The 23,619-nt window shown below is 44.0% G+C and overlaps 1 protein-coding gene, 1 long non-coding RNA gene and 1 other non-coding gene across 3 annotated transcripts in view; all 3 read right to left on the bottom strand.

The window, feature by feature from the left end:
- LOC122660478 overlaps nucleotides 1–23,619 on the bottom strand; it is a 33,755-nt gene that overhangs the window by 5,766 nt on the left and 4,370 nt on the right. The window lies entirely within an intron of this gene.
- Nucleotides 9,559–21,843, bottom strand: LOC122660479. The gene is made up of 3 exons (XR_006332698.1): nucleotides 21,769–21,843; nucleotides 19,731–19,733; nucleotides 9,559–9,568 (listed from the first exon to the last, which is right to left on the bottom strand). It is a non-coding gene; the product is annotated as an uncharacterized LOC122660479 (long non-coding RNA).
- Nucleotides 23,081–23,154, bottom strand: TRNAM-CAU. The gene has a single exon. It is a non-coding gene; the product is annotated as a tRNA-Met (tRNA).

Raw genomic sequence — 23,619 nt, 5'->3', positions numbered from 1 at the left:
TTAGAGAGCAAGGACCAAGAAGGAGCAATAGAAATAGCAATACGAGAGGAATTCTCTTGGAGGACATGGGTCTCTAGGAGAGCACAAAAGGAGGAGTGAGAGGAGTTGATGAACGATCTAATTTCATGGTGCTTAGCTAGGGAATTGAGGCCCCTAACGTTCCAAATGAAACCAACGGATATAACTAGGGGATAGAGGGCAGGGAGGACCTAGGGGGAACACTCCCGTATCGTCTGCAAGAAAAGACAATAGCCGGGTTGCGAACATAAGGGCGCCAAGGGGGAGAGGGTCTAAAAAGGCCAAGTGGCTGGGGGGGGGGGGAGAGCAGGAATTGGAGCAAGGGGAGGGTCCTCAGGAAGGGTGGGGAATTGGGATTCAGAAGTGGACCGGGTTAGAAGAGGCCGAGGGGAAGGATCAGGGGGATGGGGAGGTGGATCAGGGAGATGGGCTAAGAGGAGATGGGCTGGGGGGTTAATTATAGGAAGATTGTAGGCAAAATAAGAGTTAAATGGGGGAGGGGGGTTCGGTTGAGAAGGAAAAGAAGAACGAAGGTCGGCATGGGTGGGCTTAAGTGGGATCGGTTTAGAGGAGAATTTAAGACTACTGGAACCGGTGGTTATGGACGAAAGGATGGGCTTAGGGGGGGTGGGTTTAGAAGAGGTTTTAAGGGTTTTGGAACTGGTTAAAGAGGAGGAGAGTGTGGGCTTGATGGGTGAGGCAGTCGTGGAAGTTTTGCGTGGGCTTAAATGGGCTTTAGGACTGAAGGGCTTGGGAGAAGAGTTAATGGAAGTGGGTTGATGGGCTTGAGCGTGAATGAGCCAGATGGCTGTTAAAAGGGTTGATGGGCCAGAAAGACAAGGGGATGGGGGAATAAGTTGAGGATGGGTGTGATGGTTGGAAAGTAAGTTGAGAGGACATTTGTCAGGAGAAGGTAAAGTGGGGACAGGGGGGTTTAAAAGTGGAGGAGAAGGAAGCAAGGGGGGTAGTTGTGAATAGGGCAAAGGTGGGAGAGGGGGGGATCTACAAAAGGGGGAAAGGGGTTGGGGGGGTTATGCAAACCTGACGCGAGCGCAGGAGTCGAACTTCCATCACCAGAGAAGGCATCGTTGACCAGAGCTTCGGGGGCAGGGGCATCTTCAGCAGCAGAGGGAGCTTGAAGAGGCAAGTCCTGGTTTGCAAAGGAGACAGGGCGTGAAGAAGCTCCTCCTCGATCAGCAGAAAAGTCCTCACGGACCAAGGGGCTCCGAGACATCAAAGTGGAAGTCGCGTCATTCGAGGTGCAAGCAGGGCTTGTTGAATAGCTTGAAATAGCCAAATCAGAGGGCTTGCAAAGCGGCTGAGTGGACAGGGTATCACACTGCAGAGTCTCTGTTCCACCAGAAGCAACGGTAGTCGACGCAGAGGTCAGGGGCACAGCAGGTTTCGAAGAGCAAGCAGGCATCTGGGCTGCCTTTCCAAGATGTTTCTCCGGCAGGGCTGCAACGCGACGATTATTTTTGCGCCGGCGGGAAGAGTTGCAGCGGCGAGAGGAAGATCTTACCCGAAGAGGTAGATCGACGGGAGGTGAAAGCTGCGGGAGATCGTGGTCTTCAGAGATGAGAGAGTCGACATTTGTAGCATCTAGCGAAGCGGAGACTGCAAGTAGAACTTCAGACAAAACAAGGGCAGTAGAAGCAGCTTCAGTCGAGACAGTAACTACTGGGGTAGCAACCGCGGAGCAGGACTGCAAGGGCTTTCCCTGAACAGACAAGTAATGGTGGCCAAAGACTTTACAGATGGATGCAAGGCGGCAACCATCGTACTTCACAAGTCGTTCGATCATCGAAACCATCGTCCTCCACGATGGTAATAGAGGAGGGAAGGGGGCAAGCGGCAGATATGTCGACACAGAGGCGGGCGAAGGAAAGTCTGAGCATCTTAGAGGTTCGTTCATCTGAGTCCAACGGTACCCCAATGACCGAGCCTAGCCGGCTGAGACACTCTTGGCTCCAGTAGTGCAACAGAAGGCCAGGGAGGGTAATCCACAAGGGAATGGAGTTGTGGTCGACCTTGTGGAGCTGGATAAAAGGAGTCCATTGGCGAAGGAAGATTGGTTTGGAGCCAACCATCCAAGGGGCGCCAGCAAAGGCTCGAGCTTTGACATCGGGGGAGTAGAATTTGAAGATAAAAACTCCATTATCAAGCAGGAAGAGGTCTAGCACTCTAAGAGCTTTCCATTGCTTGGAGAGGGAGGCTTTGACTACATTGAAGGAGGGTCTGGCCCCAAGGAAATGGCCCACAAGACATTAGTTCCATTTATTGATTTCAGGTGCTAAAAGACTGTTTGGGCAGAGGGCGTAAGTAGCGCCATTCTCAGAGGAAGGTTGGATAAAGTGTAGGGAAGTTGCAGAAGAGGATGAGTCACAGTGGAAGAGGTGGTTGGCCCAGTTTTTTGCAGGGGCAGGAGTAGCGGAAGGTGAGGGAGTATTAGTGGTAATGAAGGGAAGAGAGGAGAGGGGGGGAGCAGCGGTGGTGGAGACAGGGGGAGATTGAGTGAAGGGGGCAGTAGAGGGTGGAGGGGTGGTGGAGGGTGGAGGGTTGGCCGGAGGGAGTGGCACTACCATGACTTCAATGCATTTCCATCTATCTTCGGAGACCTCCGATAAAATTGGAACGGTTTTTTTATTTAACATTAGGGCTTCCTAAAATTTCAAATTCTGGTTTATATTTCAAAAGACATCTTCAATCTAGAGTCTGAAATGGTTCTTGGGTTCTGCTTGGTGCAATGATAAAAGTTTGTGTTGTCAGAATAAAGATGGGGGTTTGAGCCTGAGGGCAGCCACTTTGCAAAAAATGCCCAAGGTTAGGATTTACCTTTCCCTGCAACCTGTGCAATCAAACTACAAATTTTCAATGGGGTTGGAATGGAATTGTTCAAAATCCAATTTTTTTTATGGATTATTTGAAAATTGGGAGAAAGGTTTATAATCAACACCCAAAAAAAAATGCTTGAGTGAGCTACAAAAGGAATCCAAGGTTGTGGTTGTGAAATCTGCTCGCTGCTCTTTAGCTTTTTTAGGGTTTTCTGGTGGTCAAAAAGAGATGAGAGAGAGAGAGAGAGAGAGAGAGAAAGAGAGATTGACCAGGCGAAAAGGGAGAAGCAAAACAAAAGCAGGTCTTGAAAACCTCTTCCTCCAGCGCAAATCCTTGAGCGTTCAGGCCTCGGTGAGGAGACTTATGTCCCCAAGGCGATCCATTACATCCCTCCTCGACCTTCCATGGCCACTGCTCGTGAAGAGGCTGAGCAGGTCATATGTGGCGCTCTTGAAAATCTCTTCCTCAACACCTCCATTAAGCCCAAAGATAAGGGTACGAATGTAATTTTCTTTTGGCTACTTTATAAAAGATGTACAAAGGCTATTTTGGTCTTTTACATTGTAAAACTAACACCTAATTAACACCGTGAGGTTTGTGGGTCTCTAAGTAAGGTTTTAAAAATCGTGGGGTCTACATGACAGGTCAACAAACCTCAGGGGGTGTACAAGATGTTTACCCTTTTTTTTAAAAATTTTGAAGTCATCATCTATAATGTAGCTCTAGATAGGAGACAAAATCCCACTAGAGGCCAAGCAATAGGATCTAATAAGGCTGCTGATTTGGCTGGGCAGAATTAGGGTTTTTAAGCTAAATTCTAGGGTTAGATATGGGGAAATGGGGTAATGTATATCTGATTTTAATAGGCAGGCTTAGGGGAAGCTATTAAAACAGATTTTAACAAGTTTTGAAACAAAATTCAATTTCCAGAATTTTTAGGGTTAGGTTTTGGGTTTTAGGGAAACAGCCAAGTAGTCAAAACTAGGGTTTATAATGGGAATCTGACCCAGGGGTTAGGGTCGAGTGTTCAGGTGTGTAGGAGGGAGGTTCGAATGTAATATGGACAGATTCTGATGGGTGGTTAGCTCTAGACAGAAAATAGGCTATTTAGGGTTTTTTGGGGTTTTAATGGTGGTAGGGGAATCTAGGGTTTTGGTGGATATTTGAGACTGCAGGTTTGGTCGAGTGGAGGGGTTGGTATGAGGGGGCTGTGGTCTGATTTTTATGAAAAACAGATGAAGGATGAAGGCTGGACAGGTTCTAGAAGAATTAGGGTTTATGGGATTCAAACTAAAAATAAAGGGGGAATCGATTGGGAGGGAGGACGAACGGAAAACAGAATTTAATCACTCAAACTTACAGCAGGAATCCACCGGCAGCAGCTTGAAAATTGAGGGAACCTCCCAATCTTCTCGATGCAAGGAGTCGCAGGAGTCCAGCTACCCTATCCACCTTGAGATCCACAAGGATTTACACTCACAAAGGAGCAGGAGCAGCAGCAGCAGCAAACAGTCTTTTGTTATTCAAAATTCAATGTGGGGGAGCCTCCACGATTTACTTTACTCATAATATGGCTTTATGCCAAATCCTAATACAAGTTAATGACTTCTCCTTCACAAAATCGTGAAAGGGAAGGAATTAAAACTAAAACTAATAACTTAAAACAGTAAAAAGACCTATTTAACCCTACTAACTTAAGTTGAAAGAATCTAACTTAAAACAACTAATTTAAAAGAAGATTCCATACTAGCCAATAGGATTTAAGTACCTATTAACCAATAGGAACACTTCACTTAAATTAGACCAATTGAACCAATTGGGTGCAACCAATTCTAAACCAGTTCAATCTAAAAACAGGAAAATAAACTAAGTATGGAGAATAATAATCCTAATCTATGGCTCCCTAATCAAGCCCTAAGTTCAGGACTTCTTCTTCTTCTTCTTCTTCCTACTCGGAGCTGCATCAATCTATCTGAGATCTTACCAACCTTTTGTTATATGACTGATCTTACCAGCAAATTCAGCTTCTTCACACTTCCTACAAATAGATTTGAAATGCCACTTGATTACAATTCTCATGCACTGTTAAAAACATAAATATTTGCAATGACTAATGCATCCCAAGCCATGATATGGTAATAATATTAAGACCTCCTAGAAATAACAAGAAGAAAATTGAAAGCACAAGGTCCACTTTCAGCCTTAGATAATCTCCACATGGTCAGTACATGGGTACCTAGATTTACATATCATTGAACACTTCAATTAGCTATACAACATGCCCAAAATTCCACAAATTGAAAATGATTTGGAAAAAAAAAAGGGAAATTATGGACAGGACAGTCTTTTTTTTTTAACGTTTTCAGTTCTGAGAAGTATATTCTTAAAGCTGAGCCTCTGTTTAGTTTCAAAATGATCATACTATTCAAATTCAAAAACTGAGTCTATCGTAAAAATGATAGTGTCTATATGTTTGATCCTACATTACCCACTGCATATGTATCTAGATTTAACCCAAGTGATTTTGTTCAACGTTAAGCCACCAAAAAAACCTCCCAAACTGTAACCAGCAATGCTGAATCCTCCTATCTTCTGCAACTCATTCTCAAGTCGAAACAAAATATTGTTTATGAATTCAAAAAATGGAAGTGGTGTCAGGTCCAAATCTTCACTTCAGCCTATCATGTACTTGCAATCCCAAAGGTTGGCAACCGATATGTTCTCCTGATATCGAGCACCCTGCCAGGAAATTCCTACATATTTTTGCAAGTGTCATTTACCCAAGGTACAAACTATATCATAGCATGAGAATCCAATAAGCAAAGTGGAAACTATGTATTCAGGTTTCTTTCATTTTGTTATGCGTGTCTCGAATTCTTGTACCTGTTTTCGAAGATCTGCCTGCTCCGACATTTTTGGATGGTGATCCGAATGGTTTTTTATTTTGAGGTCTGCTCAAGCTCGAAGTCCATCACTGATCTTCTTTGGGGTGCGGGGTTAAAGCCCCCGCATTACGGTACAACCCGACCCGCTTGAAGGAGTATTTATATGTTTTACCCGTCTTGTTGTAAAACCAAGTGAAACAAGTGACATTTGGGGATTTTCGAGCTAAGGTTTTTCGATGAGAGTTCTTGCTGCCGTTTTGGTGTTCTTGAGAAATCGTCACTGTAATCTTCTTCCATTTTACATGGTGAATCATCTTCAGCTTTGCCCATGGACGTAGCACATCATATTGGTGTGTGAACCACGTTAAATCTCTGTCATCTTCATTTGCTCTGTTTTGTTTGTTTGTGTTTTGTGGTGTTTGTTTAAACAGATTTAATTACATAGAATTAACTCTTCATTATTCATTGGACACAGGAGCTATTCTTGGGTTATCACAAGAGTGGTTTGTTAAGTTCTGACTGCATCTTTCCTAGTATTTTCACTCATTCAACAATTGTATTTTGTACATCACAGTCATCCTATGATTGTATGTTTCTTGATACGCTAACATTTTACGCCACAAAACATCGACAGCTTCACTACTAAGTACTATAACTTTACAAAATTTTCATTTAGTTTATTACATATACACATTGGTCTTCATTTACACGTCCATACCAGTTGTTGTAAAGGAATGCCAGGATGCCATCTGAGCCCTGGAAATCATACAGTAGTCCCAATCAGTCTCTTATTATAACATCTCCCAAGTGGCCGTTTGGGTGTAGGGATGGGAAAATGTTGGAGTCTCCTCTCTTGTCCCTCCCTTTTTCTCAGTTTTAAAACACTGCTCCAGACCATCAAAATAAACTCCGCATTATTTTATTGGCAGCTGGAGCTACCCTTGGGTTTCAATGAGAGTGCCGTTCATTCCTGATTCCATCTTCCTTGTCTTTCTGCTCAGTTGAACATTATTTTTTGGCTATCTTACATGTTCCATGACTGCGACATTTCTCAATAGACCATGTTCTACACTTTAAAATGCAATCACTAGTTTATTTTTATTTTTTTTTATTTCCTGGAGGAGGGAAACACACAATCTCTAGTCACTACCATCTTATTAAAATTTCAGATGAGAGCTTAGTTCCTAAGGCATGTGCTTGCCACATGACACCTTTGAAGCTTGTCCTGTAGTCAACGAACTCCAATTCTATGGGTTTCCTCCTCTCCCACCCCATTTGATGTAGATTCTGGCCAGAGGAAGTAGCAGAAAAACCATCGAACCAGGTCCTTTTTGAGCCAGAACTGGACCAGTTCGAGCCAGCCCAGCAGGACCAACTCGAGCCAATCCAGCAGGGCTTCTAGAAGCTGCCCAAAGATGCTCCACGATTTTAACAGCTTCTCCTTTGACCAGTCAACTAGGATTGGTGCACCTTAGTTTCTATTTTTATGATTGCAGCCTTTAGTAGTTACTATATTTACTAGTTTCTAATTTTGTTCCTACATATTGGCTGAGCAATAAAGCCTAGTTTCTATTTTTTTAGAAGTTGCTATTTCTTTAGTAGTCACTATTTCTTAAGTTTCTAATTTTGTAAGCTGACCTATTCCATTAAATAGGCATCCCCTCTTGTAATAGAAACAGATTTTGGAGAATAGAATTTTCAGGCCATGTTGCCATCATTTATAGAAGAATATCCTTGTTTCAACAGCTGAGATAGCTGTGGGTGAGAGACCCAGGCTGAGAAAGCCATCCCCTACCCCCTTCTTCTTCTATCTTCTTCTCTTTATCTTCCTATCCTCCCTACCCTGTTCGATCCCCTTTGTTTCTGCTGCCATTCGAAGCTTATTGCAAGTGCTGTGAGGACCTCTTGAAGATCAGAATCAAGTAACAAACAAGGTCCAGACCTGTTGCTGTTGTAACCAATCGATTGAAGGCTACCGCTGAACCTGCAAGTTGATTTGTTGCTGCAACTTCAGATCCACATAACTCCAGATTCCACCATCAAAATCTGTTGGGTTTTGGAGCATAACATCACCCCATCAAGGCATCAACCACCCCATTCTAGCCTGTTCTATTGGCTGGATTGTTTCCAAGCCTTAACCTTATATTTTCATTCCCCCTTCATAACTTCACTTCACTAAACTTGCTGCAGATTATCAATTCCACAAGACCTCCACTCGATCCAAACTTGAGCCCCAACTGGTGGCTGGTTTGGCCTGCAGGATATAACTTTCTATTTTGGTGTTGCTGCCATAACTTCCAATTCAACCATCAGAATCAAGTGAGACTTTCAGCAGTGCTTCTACTCCAAACAAGCACCAATTGATCCAAGTTTGGTTGAACTCCATTGGCTGGTTTGGCTTGATTTCCTAAGACTTCTAATTCTGCCTTTGTTGAGTTTGTTCTAATTTGGTTTGTGGGTTTTATTTGGGGCTAAACTAATCCTAATTTAGTCTTACATTACCACTCCCATGCAACCTTGTTTCATCATCTGATTTAACCTCTATCCTTTTGTTATTAATGATGATACAGCAGCTATACATTGTGTTGATCATAGGATCTATGCCTTAATGTTTTGGTGAGGAAACAACCTTGGATGATGATCGTTAAGTTGGTGCAGATTCTATAGGGGTATTATTGTAATGGTTTTTTAGTTTTCTATCTTTAAGTGTAAAGTCCACTTAAGTCTAGTCTTAAGTTGTAGACCCAAGGGTCTATTTGTAATTTCTACTTTTTATATTAATATATAAACTTCCCCCCAGGCCCCACCCACAGTTTGGGAGTTCTGCCATTCTCTCAAGCTGTGGGCAGTATTCTCTCATCCTCTCTCGTCGTCTGTTCTTCTTCTCCTCCTCGACTTCTCTTCTCTCATTCTTATGACCAAGTGTTGATTCAGGTTCTGTTATTGTCGCATGGTATCAGAGCTTTGATTTCAATACCTGGGATTCCTTCTTGATTCCTGTTCTAAGTGTGTTAGGGTTTTTCCTTACTTTTTGGTGTACAACCACCTATGCTGTTTTCTGTCTATTAGAACCCTAAATTCTTGAACATGCACATCACATGGTATCAGAGCTTTCCTTAGAAGGGGGTGGATTCAGATTTTGCAATCACAAATCCAGCACGTTGAGATTTAAGAACTTCAAATCTGTAGAGAGAGGCTAGTACACATTGAGTTCCTCCCACACACCCTTTAGAGCACAATAATAATTGCCAACAGATTTGCCATTTTGCTTAAAAGAGAACTTTCCATACAAATCATAAACTCTAGACATATTCTTATCTAGAGAATAGCTTTCTTTGAGATCATCCTAGAAACCCTTGTCTGTGGTATGAAACATAACATTGGCAATTACAGAAGGCCCCACACTATTCCACAACCAATAAAGTAATGTAGCATTTTCAGTCATCCACTCCATATACTCAGTAGATGTCGTAGCAGGTGGAGATTAGTTCAGATAGACCATCTTCCATTTGGCTGTGACACAAACTTTAAGGCTGCATTTGGTAACGGTCTGAACAAAGAACACCCATTCTTGACTAGAAACGTTCTTTGGCGTTTCTGGTCTAGAACGCCGTTCTGTGTATGAAAATGGCCGTTTGGTAACGGTCTTAAGAACGTGTTCAGAGCGAAAATGGCGTTTGGTAAAACCTGTTCCTCCAAATTGTAATTTAATCACAATAATGCCATCATCATCTAAAAAGATGAAGAGTTGAAGACTTTCAGATCTTGTTGAAGTACTCCACCATGCCCAAATTTCATTTCTTCATTAGCTTGAAAATAGCTAGTGTCACCTTATCAATTGAGGCTTGGAAGGAGTTCAACAAAAATCTAAGAACACCAAACCCTAAAATATGCATCATTACGGGGGTCGTTTTAGGTTGGTGGAAGGAGAATGAATGGAAGAAATGGAAGAAAAGAAAAAAGAAAGGGTTCGGTGGAAAATGGAATTTAAGAATAAAAAATGGTGAAGATGGGAGATGGGTTTGCAGAAATGGAGAGAAGAGGGAAATAAACAAATGGAGATGGTGGGGTCGATGAACATGATTGAGGTTTTGGCTAGTGGGAATCGAAAATAGAGATGGGAATGAGGGTTTCAATCAGTGACGAGAGATGGGTTTTGGTTGTTTTTTTGAGGTTTTATACAAGGTCTTTTGGATCCCCGATGGCGTCATTCTGGATTGAATCAAAGCGAAGTTCAACGAGGAAGACTCAATTTTAACAATTGTCATGCCGAAGAAGACCAGAGGAATTCGAGGGATTGAAATTGAGGAAGTGAAGCAAGAAAATTCTGATGGAGAGACATCTGAAAGGGATGATGTTCAAGAGGAGCTTAAGCCAGATACAGAAGAAGAACCTAAACCAATAACAAGAGAAGAAGACGATCGGATTGGACAAACTTCAACAAAATCACCTAAAATCTCACATGAAGAAGAATCATCGCAACTAACCTCACCAAAACTGAAAGAACAGGATCGAGATCCAGAAATCGTACCACCACAGACTCCTGACCTAGATCAACCAGTAGCTCAAGAAATTGAAGATCACGAACTCGGCGGAGCAGAGGAAGTGCATGAACAAGTGCTAGAGGTCCCAGAGGAGGAAGTTGAATCGGAGAAAGCAGATTAAGAAGAATCTCCGAAGGCAGAGCCGAAGAAAAGCGTCTACGACCAATCGACTCAAACAGAGAAGTGGTGCCCAAGAGCGAGTTGCAGAGACTGCGAGAGAGAGAGGGAGAGAGCGAGACAGAGAGAGATAGAGAGAAAGAGATAGCAAGAGAGAGAGAGAGAGAGAGAGAGAGAGATAAAAGAATCACCTTGAAGCTCCTGTTTACTTGCAGGTCTCCTTCACTTCCCCACTTGACCAGAAATGAGAGAAGCCCTCTGAGCGAGAGAGATGAGAGAAAGAATCACCTTGAAGCTCCTGTTTACTTGCAAGTCTCCTCCACTTCCCCACTTGACCAGAAACAAGAGAAGCCCTCTGAGCGAAGAGAGAGCGAGAGAGAGAAAATCACCTGAAAATCACGGGTTTTCCCCTTTTTCCTCGATGATAGCCTTCAATTTGTTGTTCTCGTTCTTTTGATGGAATTTTCCTCTGGTTCGTTCTAAAAGAATGAAAAAACGAACCAGACAACCAAACGGATTTTCATGTTTTTTTGTTCTTTTAGAACAAAAGAACTGTTCTGAACAGCGTTCTGAACGTTACCAAACGCGCCCTAACTGTCTGAGCCTAGAGAAGACAATTTGAAGCCCCATTCATTTTGATACGGTATCTGCAGGACGCTTAGAATCAGCCATACCGTTATAGGTAGCAGAATTCTTTCACAGAGAATAAACCAAATATAATCAGTCACAAGAAACACCACCAATAACAACAATAGTAGCAAGGTACAATAACTAAATGCAAGAGGCCCAAAACAGTATCCAGAAAACCTCAAAACAGAAAATCGCAAAGAAGGGTGAAAACCTTTAAATCACATAAATCAAAATCCTAAAACTGCATGTGCTTAGGGTATTTGTCTAAAATTTTGACCACAGACAGTATACTATAAGGAGAAAATACCAAGATGCTTTATCTCAGCCTCAGTGGAAGTCCGTTATGAATGTGGAAATGGATGCATTGCTTTCTTGCAAGACTTCAGGTATGGATCTTGTACAGTGTTGTTAGGGTGTATACCTGATGTAGATCGAAATATGAAGAAAAAAGGACCAACCACTGTTCACATGAACAGTGTCACAACCCATATTTGCCTTGTGTGGGGATGCTTTTTAGAAGATCTTGTGGGCCCATCAAGTGGACAAAGATTCTATCCTAATGCTGCCATAGTTTAGTTTCTATTTTCAGTTTTAAAAAGTATATTTTTTAGGTAGCTTCTAATTTCAGTTTGTTACTATTTTTATTTTGTTCCCCAAAATAGAAGTTTTTAATTTGATGTATGGTAACTAGATTTTATAGGTTTTATGAATTAGAAGTTTCCTTTTGTAGATTTATTTAGTTTCTTAATTAGATTGGGACTGGGTTGCTTTGTAATTGGGTTATTAAAAATAATAGTACGAGGCTGAGCAGAGAAGAATTGAGATTGAAGAGAAAAGAGTTATGGTTGAAGCTGTGATAGTTCAAGAACTCGGTAATATCTTGTTTTTTTTTCAAAAGCCGAGACGAGTCTGAAGGCGAAATAAAAAAGTACCCTAACTAGGTCGAGTCGAGATCTCGGTTCAAGATTTCGGTTCGACCGAGATTTGGACCAAGCTTAAGTTTAAAACTCAAACATCTCGACTGAGACAGTCGAGATCTCGCCAAAACTTGACCATCTCTGTGAACTCGACAGAGAAGTGAGGGAAGTAATGCTTGTGAGCTGATTTTTGTGGTTTTTCCACCTTGGGTATGGGTAGCCACAGTCAGTACACTATGGCCATGACTTTGACACTCAAAGCACTGGGTCAAGGTTTGCCGCATCATTACTGGAGAATCCAGTGTTGAGATTCATGGCATGATTTTGCAACCTATAGCAGATCTGATAATGGAGGGTGGCTGCAATTGCTGATTCTTTCTGGGGAGCACCGGTGAGCTGTATCAAAAACTGCCAGGCATCCGCAAGATTGGGATCCTGAAGAGAAATATTGTAGTTGGGGTATACAGTATAGAAGACGGTGCCGTCGTTCAGAGTAGTCTGAACATCTGTAATGGTGGCATGAGGGAAATTCCGGAATCGAGTGTCCAGAAAATTGAGACGCATCGCCACTGGGAGACCTTTGCGACCATGGAAGGTTGTTGCGATCTTGACCGCACCTAAATGAAAATGAGTGTAGCCAAGATGGATCCACTGGCGGATTAAGTCCGGACTGATGTTCACCGGAAAATATTGTTCCTTGCCACTGGCGGTAACCTGGTTTTGTGAAAACGGGGGAGCCTGAACATACTCCTTAAGACCCTGAGTCTTCTTGGGAGCAATAATGGTTCGAAGCTTCCTGGTAACCGAAGTGGATGTCCGCGGGAAGACATCATAAGGATTGAGGATCGGGAAATTCGTCGGATGGATCTGTTGTTCAGCCGGTGTATAGCTGAGTTCATACAAATAATCCACCTTAGACGCATGCGATTGCTTAAGAGTAACCGGAGCCGTAACTGGAGGTTGTAAAGCCATGTTAAAGGAAAAAAAGGGGGACCACTGTTTACTAGAGATGCACCTGGACCTCTGTCTGGGAACTGGTTCGGGATGGTTTAGTATAACCGGTGAAGAATGAATAATAAGCCTCTTAGACTCAGGTCGGAGGTAACCCGATTGTGCCGGGATTTTATAGCGGCCTTGCCTGCATACCCACACCTACCTCAAGGGACGTTACCAACCAGAGCCGGAGAAGAACATTAAACATGATTCACACCTTTTTCTGATGCAGAGGATCCGTCAGGGACGGCAACTGCAGAGCATACTTAGGCAACAAAAAAGGAAACCATAAAGAACCAGAGGGATAGACAGAAGAACAGGGAGCAGAGCTCCAATAAACAGGAGTCACGAGAACTACTCACAAGGCTTTGATACCATATTCAGAGTGTTTCATTTCATTTACTTCTATGTTTACAATGGAGCAGACGAGCTGCTTAAATAAGGAAGAGGGTAACCTAACTGCGGTTACAAAGGAGTACAAAGTCTTCATCTTACCTAACCTTAGTTGGTTACAAAGTCTTCATCTTACCTAACCTTAGTTGGTTACAAAGTCTTCATCTTACCAAACCATAGTGGTTACAAAGTCTTCATCTTACCAAACCATAGTGGTTACAAAGTCTTCACCTAACTGTGGTTGGGACTACAAAGTCTTCGTCGAACTGTGGATGAACGACACTGCCATCTGACTGATGCTGATTGCTGTCGATACAAACGTACATACTCAATACAAACTGACATACAGACATACATACATACTCAATACAAACTGACATACAGACATACATTCAAAAATATAAAATACTAATCCATATCAAAGTCGGTATCGCTGGTGTAGGGAATGAAGAGGTCTAGGGCATGATCGACCTCGAACTCCATGTGCTCGCTCATGATGCGATGGATGAACGGATGTTGCAGGACGTTGTTGACTTCCCAAGCCGTGTTGGTACTTTGCAGAAGACAAGAGGGCAAGGCGGCTGGATCAACGTGATTATGGGTGCACATGGTTGTCATGAAAGAGAACCATCGAGCCTTATGCTCATCCGACTGATCTCGATGGATGAAGAGATCCTGAGAGCTGGATTCATGAAAGGTAAAGGTAGGGTCATAAGCAATGAGGTTATGATCCAATATGGGGGGAGTAACCAGATGATGATGGATGAAATCCGGTGGTCGATGGAAGATGTAGGTGACAAAGGGAAGTTCATCAAGGGCTGAGAGATGATGAAGCCAAGTAGGAATAGGAGCAAAGAGACGAAGAAAACGGGCTAAGCACTGGGGTCGTTGAAGACGAAAATAGGCTGAGCCTATTGGGTTGGAGAAGATGGTGGAGACTGTGCTGAGGTAATGCCAGAGGGTATGGCGATTAAAGGTGAGGGCTACCTTATGGACTGCAAGAAGGTGCCAGAAGAAGACCACGCATTCTTTGTCAAATAAGGCTGGATTAATAGCAAACGGGGTAAGGAAAGGATAGTCTGGGTGACAAGCTACCCAGTCAAATTGAAGACCACTGGTGTGAACAATGGACAGGAGGACAGACTGGTATGCAGAGATGCTATATGCTTTCAGGGTACGAAGAGAAAGATGGCTGAATAGAGAGGCTGGAAGCCTTGGTAGAAGCCGGAGCAAAGGGTCAGGTGGTGGAAGTGCTGGGGAAGAAGAAGAGGAAGCACCTGGAGTTAGAGGCATGCAAAGGACAGGGATGGAAGAAGATAATGGTAATTTCTTCTTGGTGCGAGAGAGGAAGTCTGCAAGCACATTGTCCTTGCCTTTGATATGGTGAACCTTGAATGACCATTGGGAAAACCACTGAGCCCATCGGAGGAGCTGAGATTCAGGAAGTTGCTTCTGCTTGAACTGTAACATCTTTGGGAAAGCTGTCATGTCCATTTCTGTCAGGAAAGTATGACCGATGAGGAAGAATTGAAACTTCTCAATGCCGCGACGAACTACAAGGATTTCCTTGAACGTGGAGTGGTAATGTTGTTCGGAGAGCTTGAATTCACCACTACGATATCCACAGATACGTCGTGTCTTGTCCGGGAGTTCTTCGAGGAGAACAGCGCCCCATTGAGTATCACTAGCATCTGTCTGGAGGATGCGGAGACCTGTAGAAGGGATCTGCAGAGTGGGAAGGTTCTGAGCCAGAGCCTTTAGATCCTGGACTGCCTTGGTATGAATAGCGGACCATGGGGGTGCATCTTTCTTCAGGAGGCGGTGAAGATGACTAGTCATACGGATCTGATGAGGAAGGAATTCGGCCATATAGTTGATGATGCCGAGGAACTGTTGGATTTCTTGCCGAGAAAGGGGGCCATCTGAGAATTCTAGCAGAGAGTGACCAATGTGGGGTTGCAGCTGGAATTGTCCATTGGAGATGGTGACACCGAGGAAGTCAATAGTGTTGACTGCTACAACCATCTTTGTTGGGGAAAGCATGATGCCATGGGCTACAGTGATATCCAAGAATTGTTGAAGAAGGAGTGCATGTTCTTCCTCTGTGGTAGAGAACAGGAGGATGTCGTCTATGTAGATGAGAGCATGCTCTTGGATGGGAGCATAGATTTGCAGCATGGCTTGTTGGAACAATGATGGAGCTACTTTCAAACCAAAAGGGAGAACTTTCCATTGGTAATGGCCTCCGGGGATACAGAAAGCTGTCTTGGGTCGATCGTCAGGATGGATTCCTAACTGCCAAAATCCTGCTTTGAGATCGAACTTGCTGAAGAACTTGGCTTGAGATAGCTGGAGGAGAAGGGCTGGCCGTGTGGGCAATGGGAGCTTGTCATCAAGGAGAAAAGCATTTAAAGGTTGGTAGTTGATCACGAGACGAAGTTTGCCACGTTTTTGTTCTACTCTCTTGTTGACATAAAAAGCTTCGCAGGCCCAAGGGGAAGATGTCTTCTCGATGAGATCTTGGGCTTCTAAGAGGGCAATCTCCTTACGGGCACTAGTGAGATGATCAGGGTTCATGCCTGAATGGCTGGCCTTGGTAGGATTGATATCCTCATTCTTCTTGAAAGGAAGATGGATGAAGAACTTAGCATTTTGCCAGAGAGGGCTGGAACACTTCTTGAGGAAATCACCATGATTATCTGCACTGCAACTGAGGATTAATTGGTCCTTGATACCTGCAATAGGAGCCATTAGAAATAACTTGGGAACAGTGGTCCAGGGGGTAAAATGCTTCTTATAACTGAGGCCATGAATACTCCAACGAAGGTGGGGTAACTGGCATAATACGTCAAAGCCAATAAGGGCATCTCGACCAGGGAGAGAAGAACCTAACACCGTGTGGGAGATGGTAAGAGAGGGAAATATCCTAAGTTTAATGGGATGCTTTGAAATGAGGTCAACAGAAAAAGTTTCACCATCGGCTGCAGTAAAGAATTGGCGATGAGGTTTCCAATAGTTGGCGGGAAGAACCTGGGGGGCAAGGATGGTATTAGCACATCCTGTGTCGAAATAGCCAATGACCTTGATAGGACGATCCCATGTTGTAGGGAGGATGGAAAGAGGAGCCTGTGGTAAAGGGGTTTTGGTGACAGCCAAAGCTGGTGACTTAGGAGAGTCAAAAGAGGTGATCGGGTAGATGGGGTCAAATCCATCGGACACGGGTTCGGATTCGGGTGAAGAAGAGTCTGGATCTTCGTTCCAATTTTCAAGAACGAATAGTAGATCTGGCGTGAAATCATCGTCTACAGAGTAGAGGGATTCAACGTCTGCATCTGGGTCATCTGTTGTAGAAAAGGGGGCAAGCATGTGCATGAGCTTGGCCTGTTTAGCCTTGTCAGGACAATTTCGAGCAAAATGACCAATCTTGCCGCAGGCATAGCACTTCGTGGAAGTCTTGTGCCTGAATTTCTTGCGCTTGAAGAACTGATAAGGTCGCTGTTGCTGTGATGTCCGTTTGAACCGATGAGGTCGGTTATGCTTAGAACGGAATTTGCCGGGACGGATCTTGGAGAAATGAGACTTCTTCTTGGAAGGACATGAGCAGTCCTTATCTTTGCATTTGATCTTGAGATATGAGGTATCACACGCATCTGTGAGCTTATGGGTAGTCTTCTCCCATTGCTTGAAGAAGAGCTGTTGATCACAAAGCTTTTGCAGGGCGCTGAGGATCTCTTGGTAGAGACGTCCTATGGGAGCCTGATCAATACGAAGGCCAAACTGCTGCAAAGCCTTTGTAGCCTCTTTTCCCAAAGGTTCAGGGAAAGAGTTGAGGAAAACCTGCTTCATGTTAGGATCATCCAGTCCACCTAGGATGTAGAAGCGGTCCAGCGTGCGGGTGTAATGTTTTGGATCGCCTTTTGGAAGGAGCGGCGCTTCATCCGGAAGTACTCTTTCCGTGCTTTGATGCGGTTGTTTTCAATAGGGCCAATCATCTCGTTGTATAACTGGGCGATGAAAACATCAATGGGGATCTGAGTCCACTGGAGCTGACGATAACCACCAAGGGCCATAAACCATTCTCTGAGAGTACCATGAGAGCGGGCCAAAAACTTGGTGAGGACAGTATTGTCAGTAGCACCAGCAATTAACATTTCTGCAGTGAGCCAGGCATGAAACTCGGAGATGCGTTCAGGCCATTTGTGGAAAGGAAGACCGTCAAAAGTAAACAGTTGTTTGGGGTCTTGATTGCCAAAAGGGCTTGGAGCCTGAACCTGAGGAGGCATCATGGGATGCTGGGCCTGAGGCTGTTGTTGCTGTTGTTGCGGTGCATGTGGAGCAGTATCCACTTCACTATCACTGCTGTAGATGATAGGCTCAGTTGCCTGAGGATCATCTGGTGCCTTAGTCTGATAGATGGGCAAAGGACTTGAAGAAGACTGGGAGTCTAAGTCCGAAAAAGTAGTGACAGAGGAAACCTTAGAAACAGATAAAACAGGGATGGCCTGTGGGGCTAAAGTTAACTGTGTCAAGTAATTGCTAAGGGTATTTGGATGTGCAGGTGCTGGAACAGCCGTATAAGCAGAGTCAGGAGGCAATGGTTTGGTTTTGGGAGGAACCCAGGGAACAAAACCAGGGGGTCCTGAAGGTTGCTCGGCTAAAGGTTGGAAAGTGGGTTGCACCATAGGCTTAGCAATGTTTATAGGGGACGGTTGAAAAACTGGCTGTGGCACTGATTGGTATGGTGAGTCATGAGATCGCTTAGGTTTAGCGGATCTTGCTTTGTGTGCAGCCAGATGCCTTTGCTGATCTTGGAGCTCCTTGAACATAGCTGTAGGAAAACTATGCGGAGCCTGATAGTCATGGTAAACAGGGGTCATGACAAAGTCAGGGAACAGGGTTGGACTAGCCGGATAAGTTTGAGTTTGAGCTAGGCGGAGCTGTTCTTCCAGAAGACGCTTTTCTTTTTCTCGGCCAGAAATGAGATATGAGGCCTGAGCAGAATCTTTCACCGTCATAGCTATAGACATAAGCTCCTGGTGGAGAGATTCAATCCGTGATTTGAGATAACGGATGTCGCCTTCATTCTGACGGAGAGCAAGGGTATGATGTTCTTGATATGAGAGAAGCTTGGTGAGATACTGATTCTGAACCAGAGCGTTCTCAGCCTGCCAATTTAACTGGGCTTCAACAGAAGAATTGTGAGCCATCTGGCCATTGTTGTCAAGAACATTAGGGGGAATTATCTTCCATTTATGATAGCGGCGATCAGCATCCTCATAATCAACTGTAGGAGGGAAATTCCTGCTGATGCCTTCAGAACTGGTAGCCATATAACATGGAATAGCCTGCTGCTGCCAAAGCATGAGCGGAGGTTCCGCTGGTGGAGATGGAGGAGCAGGTGGCAGATCTGGCTTACAATAAGGAGTGGATGGTGGAGGAGTCATCGGAGAATCAGGAGACGAACAACAACCCACTGAACAGGGTTTGCTGTTGCCATACTCGACGATGAACTGATATCGTCCACGATCTTCGCCAAGGGGGCCAACGTTAGGGCAACCTGCCTGATAACGTAGCCAAAGAGAGTCCGGGCCGCGCTTCTTCTTTTTAGGTTTTGGAGGCGGCGTAGGAGGAGATTCATCATTAGCGACCATCTGATCAGGCCAAGGAGGCCAGGCAGTCGAGGATGGGATTGGAAGAATCATACCCATATCAGTTGGTCGTGGATAAGTGACCATGGTACGTCCGTCGTCAAGTGATTTGTAGACGGGGTTTGTGGCTGTCAACGGAGGTGTTGCAGCAGGTATGTTGTGGGTAGATTCATATGCCGTGATCCAGGATTCTGGGATAAGCTTGATGAGTGTCTCACGATCAATCTGTCGGGGGACATGAGTGATTGTTGGGATCCTGTCTTCGCCGATCTGGACGAAGAGAGCCGCATCATTACTGGAGAATCCAGTGTTGAGATTCATGGCATGATTTTGCAACCTATAGCAGATCTGATAATGGAGGGTGGCTGCAATTGCTGATTCTTTCTGGGGAGCACCGGTGAGCTGTATCAAAAACTGCCAGGCATCCGCAAGATTGGGATCCTGAAGAGAAATATTATAGTTGGGGTATACAGTATAGAAGACGGTGTCGTCGTTCAGAGTAGTCTGAACATCTGTAATGGTGGCCTGAGGGAAATTCCGGAATCGAGTGTCCAGAAAATTGAGACGCATCGCCACTGGGAGACCTTTGCGACCATGGAAGGTTGTTGCGATCTTGACCGCACCTAAATGAAGATGAGTGTAGCCAAGATGGATCCACTGGCGGATTAAGTCCGGACTGATGTTCACCGGAAAATATTGTTCCTTGCCACTGGCGGTAACCTGGTTTTGTGAAAACGGGGGAGCCTGAACATACTCCTTAAGACCCTGAGTCTTCTTGGGAGCAATAATGGTTCGAAGCTTCCTGGTAACCGAAGTGGATGTCCGCGGGAAGACATCATAAGGATTGAGGATCGGGAAATTCGTCGGATGGATCCATTGTTCAGCCGGTGTATAGCGAGTTCATACAAATAATCCACCTTAGACGCACGCGATTGCTTAAGAGTAACCGGAGCCGTAACTGGAGGTTGTAAAGCCATGTTAAAGGAAAAAAAGGGGGACCACTGTTTACTAGAGATGCACCTGGACCTCTGTCTGGGAACTGGTTCGGGATGGTTTAGTATAACCGGTGAAGAATGAATAATAAGCCTCTTAGACTCAGGTCGGAGGTAACCCGATTGTGCCGGGATTTTATAGCGGCCTTGCCTGCATACCCATACCTACCTCAAGGGACGTTACCAACCAGAGCCGGAGAAGAACATTAAACATGATTCACACCTTTTTCTGATGCAGAGGATCCGTCAGGGACGGCAACTGCAGAGCATACTTAGGCAACAAAAAAGGAAACCATAAAGAACCAGAGGGATAGACAGAAGAACAGGGAGCAGAGCTCCAATAAACAGGAGTCACGAGAACTACTCACAAGGCTCTGATACCTGTTTATTGGAGCCATACATGCCTGATCGCAGTAGCAGTGGATCGATCCCATTCTTCCCATCGCAACCGCCTCTTCCATACCCTAGGATAGGGTAACTTCGGATAGCTGATGACAACACTTACCTAGGCTGTGTGGTAGACTAAATGCATTTCTTCAGCAACACTTTGACATGGGAATCCTATGTGGCACAGTCTGAGCCTTACTGGCTTCAAAAACATGACTTGGAAGGAATAGAGGTATATCATATATGTTAAGATTGATGTAAAATACCCTACTTGACATTTCTAATGCTTATTTAAGTTGTTTTACACTAATTGAATACTTTGATTGCTTTCTATTACTAAATATGTGTAGAGTAGGGTATTTTAGTATGTCATCGTCTACCAACCTAGGTTTCGAAGTGATCCTATTTGGAGTTTGTTTTTGCAAAATCTGATGGTGCCATTGTGTTTAAATGGCCTAAAATAGGCTGAGTACCAAATTTCAGGCCCAAACTAGGTCTAAAACCCACCGAAACCAGCCTTCGAGTTCAAAAAAAAAAAAAATGCACTAACTCGTCGAGATCTAAGCGGCCCAACTCAGTTTTTTGGCTGGATGAAACTAGTATCATAGTCACCAAGGCGCCTAGGCGAACCAAGACGACACCAAAAATCAAGGCGAGAGAAAGGCGCCTGGACACCTAGGCGACGCCTTGACAACTATGACCAGTACCGAAACCGAGTTCTTGAATCTTACTTGGGTGAGAGGATGATGGGCTGAGAGAGCTGATCCTATTTCCCCTTCTTCTTCTTATCCTTTTATGTTTCTTCTTTCATTCGTAAACAAAAAAAAACAATAAAGTTTCAGTTTTATTCAATTTGTTCTTCCTTATTGTGTTGATCCTGGTTGCAATCGATCTCTCACTAGTTTTTCCCTGGTTCGAGTTCGACTTTTGCATTAATACCCTTAAGTATAATCCTGATGTTTCAGTTGAGCACTTCAAATCCTGTTTGGTTGCCAAGGGCTATACTCAGACCTATGGCATTGACTATATTGGGACCTTCTCTCATGTTGTGTGAGAATTTTGATCACTTTGGCTATTAATCTTGATTGGACACTTTTTCAGCTAGACGTCAAGAATTCCTTCTTGTATAGGAATTTGCATGAGGTTTATATGGAGCAAGCTCCCAGTTATGTTGCTCATAGGGAGAGTGCTCAAAAATTTTGTAGGCCGCACAAAGCTATTTATGGGTTGAAATAGTCCTCGAGAGCATGATTTGATAAGTAGAGTTGTTGTTGGATGTGGCTTTTTTTCTCAATATTAATCATATCAATCAGTATTTGTTCAATGTCGAGACTCTAAAGTTATTGTGTTTGTTGTCTATGTCGATGATATTATTGCCTTTGGTAATAATGATTTTTCTGGGATTGAACAGGTTAAATCTTACTTACAACAACACTTGCAGATGAAAGATTTGGGCGCTCTCAGATATTTTCTTGGCATTGAGGATTTGAGGTTATTCGAAGCAACAAAGGGCTTAGTTTGTCTCAGCGGACATATCACGTATGTTCTTAACCTTCTGAGTGAGGCAAGAATGTTAGGTTGTAAGCCTATAAATACTCCCATGCATATCAAACATGGAGTGTCTGATGACACGGAATTTGAGGACAAACATCAATATCGGAGGTTAATCAGCAAACTTATATATCTCACTGTTAACCGACTTGATATATCCATTGTTATTGGTGTGATTGGTCAGTTTATGGAAACATCCAAGTAAGCTCATTGGGAGGTAGTGTGTCGTATATGAGGTATCTTAAGGGTGCTCCTGAGAAAGGTTTGATTTATCGTTGTAATGGTCACACCGATATTGTTGGCTACTTTGATGTGGATTGGGTTGGAGCTTATGGTGATCTGAGATCTACCCTAGTACTAAATCTCGCCGAAACATCGGTAATTGCAACCTCACCAAGTCAAAATGGTTGCTCGAAATAAAAATTAAAATTTAAACAAAAAAAAAAGGACAAGATTTCGATCAAAATTTCGGCATTTAGTTTGTAGCATTTTGTCAAAATTTTGCCGAGATGTTACAGAGACATGTTATAAAAAGGCATGATCTCGTAACTCTCTGTCGAAATTTCGACCGAGAGCTCTCTAGTGAGTCATTTCGTTCCTGGGTGCTTTTTTGTGCTTTCTTCTTCGGTTTTTCGCCGCATCAACGCCGAAATCACTTGGAAAACAACAATGAAGCTTGCTAGCGTTACTCAAGCCGACATTCACGCTTCCGCTTCGTCCACACCTGCTCGTGCGGGTGCTTCCCTCTAAGGCGGAACGCTGAGCGGGCTTTAGCGCTTGCTCGCCAAAGCATGAACCAATCCAGTTGTAACGTCACCTACAGCAATGGAGGCACAGTAAGCCAATTCTCCCGACATTAGGTCAAGATACGAAACTTCAAAGACTTGGTTTTGTTTTTATACCCAGCGACCTTCAGAATTGAGCTCTGAGTTTCCTTGCCCGTCCCTTTTGAATGATTTAGTGTAATTGATTATCACACCCTCTCTAGACCCAACCACGGCCAAAGAGGGGCTCGCGTCTGATTAGCTAGTTGGTGAGGCAATAGCTTACCAAGGCGATGATTAGTAGCTGGTCCGAGAGGATGATCAGCCACACTGGGACTAAGACACGGCCCAGACTCCTACGAGAGGCAGCAGTGGAACCTCCATTTGGTTTTTCAAAAAAAAAATGTTGCGGAGACGGGATTTGAACCCGTGACCTCAAGGTTATGAGCCTTGCGAGCTACCAAGCTGCTCTACCCCACGCTAAAGAGAAGAACTAGGTAGGAATGGACAAACGAGAATTGGATGGGCCCCCCCTCTACCATATCTATAGAAATATAATAGCCCATTTATACAGAATGGTAAAGGGGGCACAACAGGTGGGGTGACAGCTAGTTTTGCTATGTTAGGAGATATTATTATTGTCGAACCCAATGTCTACATTGCATTTGCGGGTAAAAGAGTAATTGAACAAACATCGAATAAGACAGTACCTGATGGTTCACAAGCGGCTGAGTATTTATTCCGTAAGGGCTTTATTCGATCCAATCGTACCTAATGTAGTCCTAGATAGGATTAACTCCCACTAGAAACCAGTGAATCGGGATCTCTAACAGTGCTGGCCAATTGGAGTAGGATTGGGTAATTTAGGGCAAAACAAGGGTTAGGGTTAGATTTTGGTGGTAAGGTTTATATGGCTTTAATGGGCAGGTCTAGGGGGTTATTATG

Source organism: Telopea speciosissima, chromosome 4, assembly GCF_018873765.1.
Source record: "Telopea speciosissima isolate NSW1024214 ecotype Mountain lineage chromosome 4, Tspe_v1, whole genome shotgun sequence".
Taxonomy (NCBI): domain Eukaryota; kingdom Viridiplantae; phylum Streptophyta; class Magnoliopsida; order Proteales; family Proteaceae; genus Telopea; species Telopea speciosissima.
The sequence above is the reverse complement of the archived record's forward strand: the minus strand, read 5'-3'. Positions and strand labels throughout refer to the sequence as shown.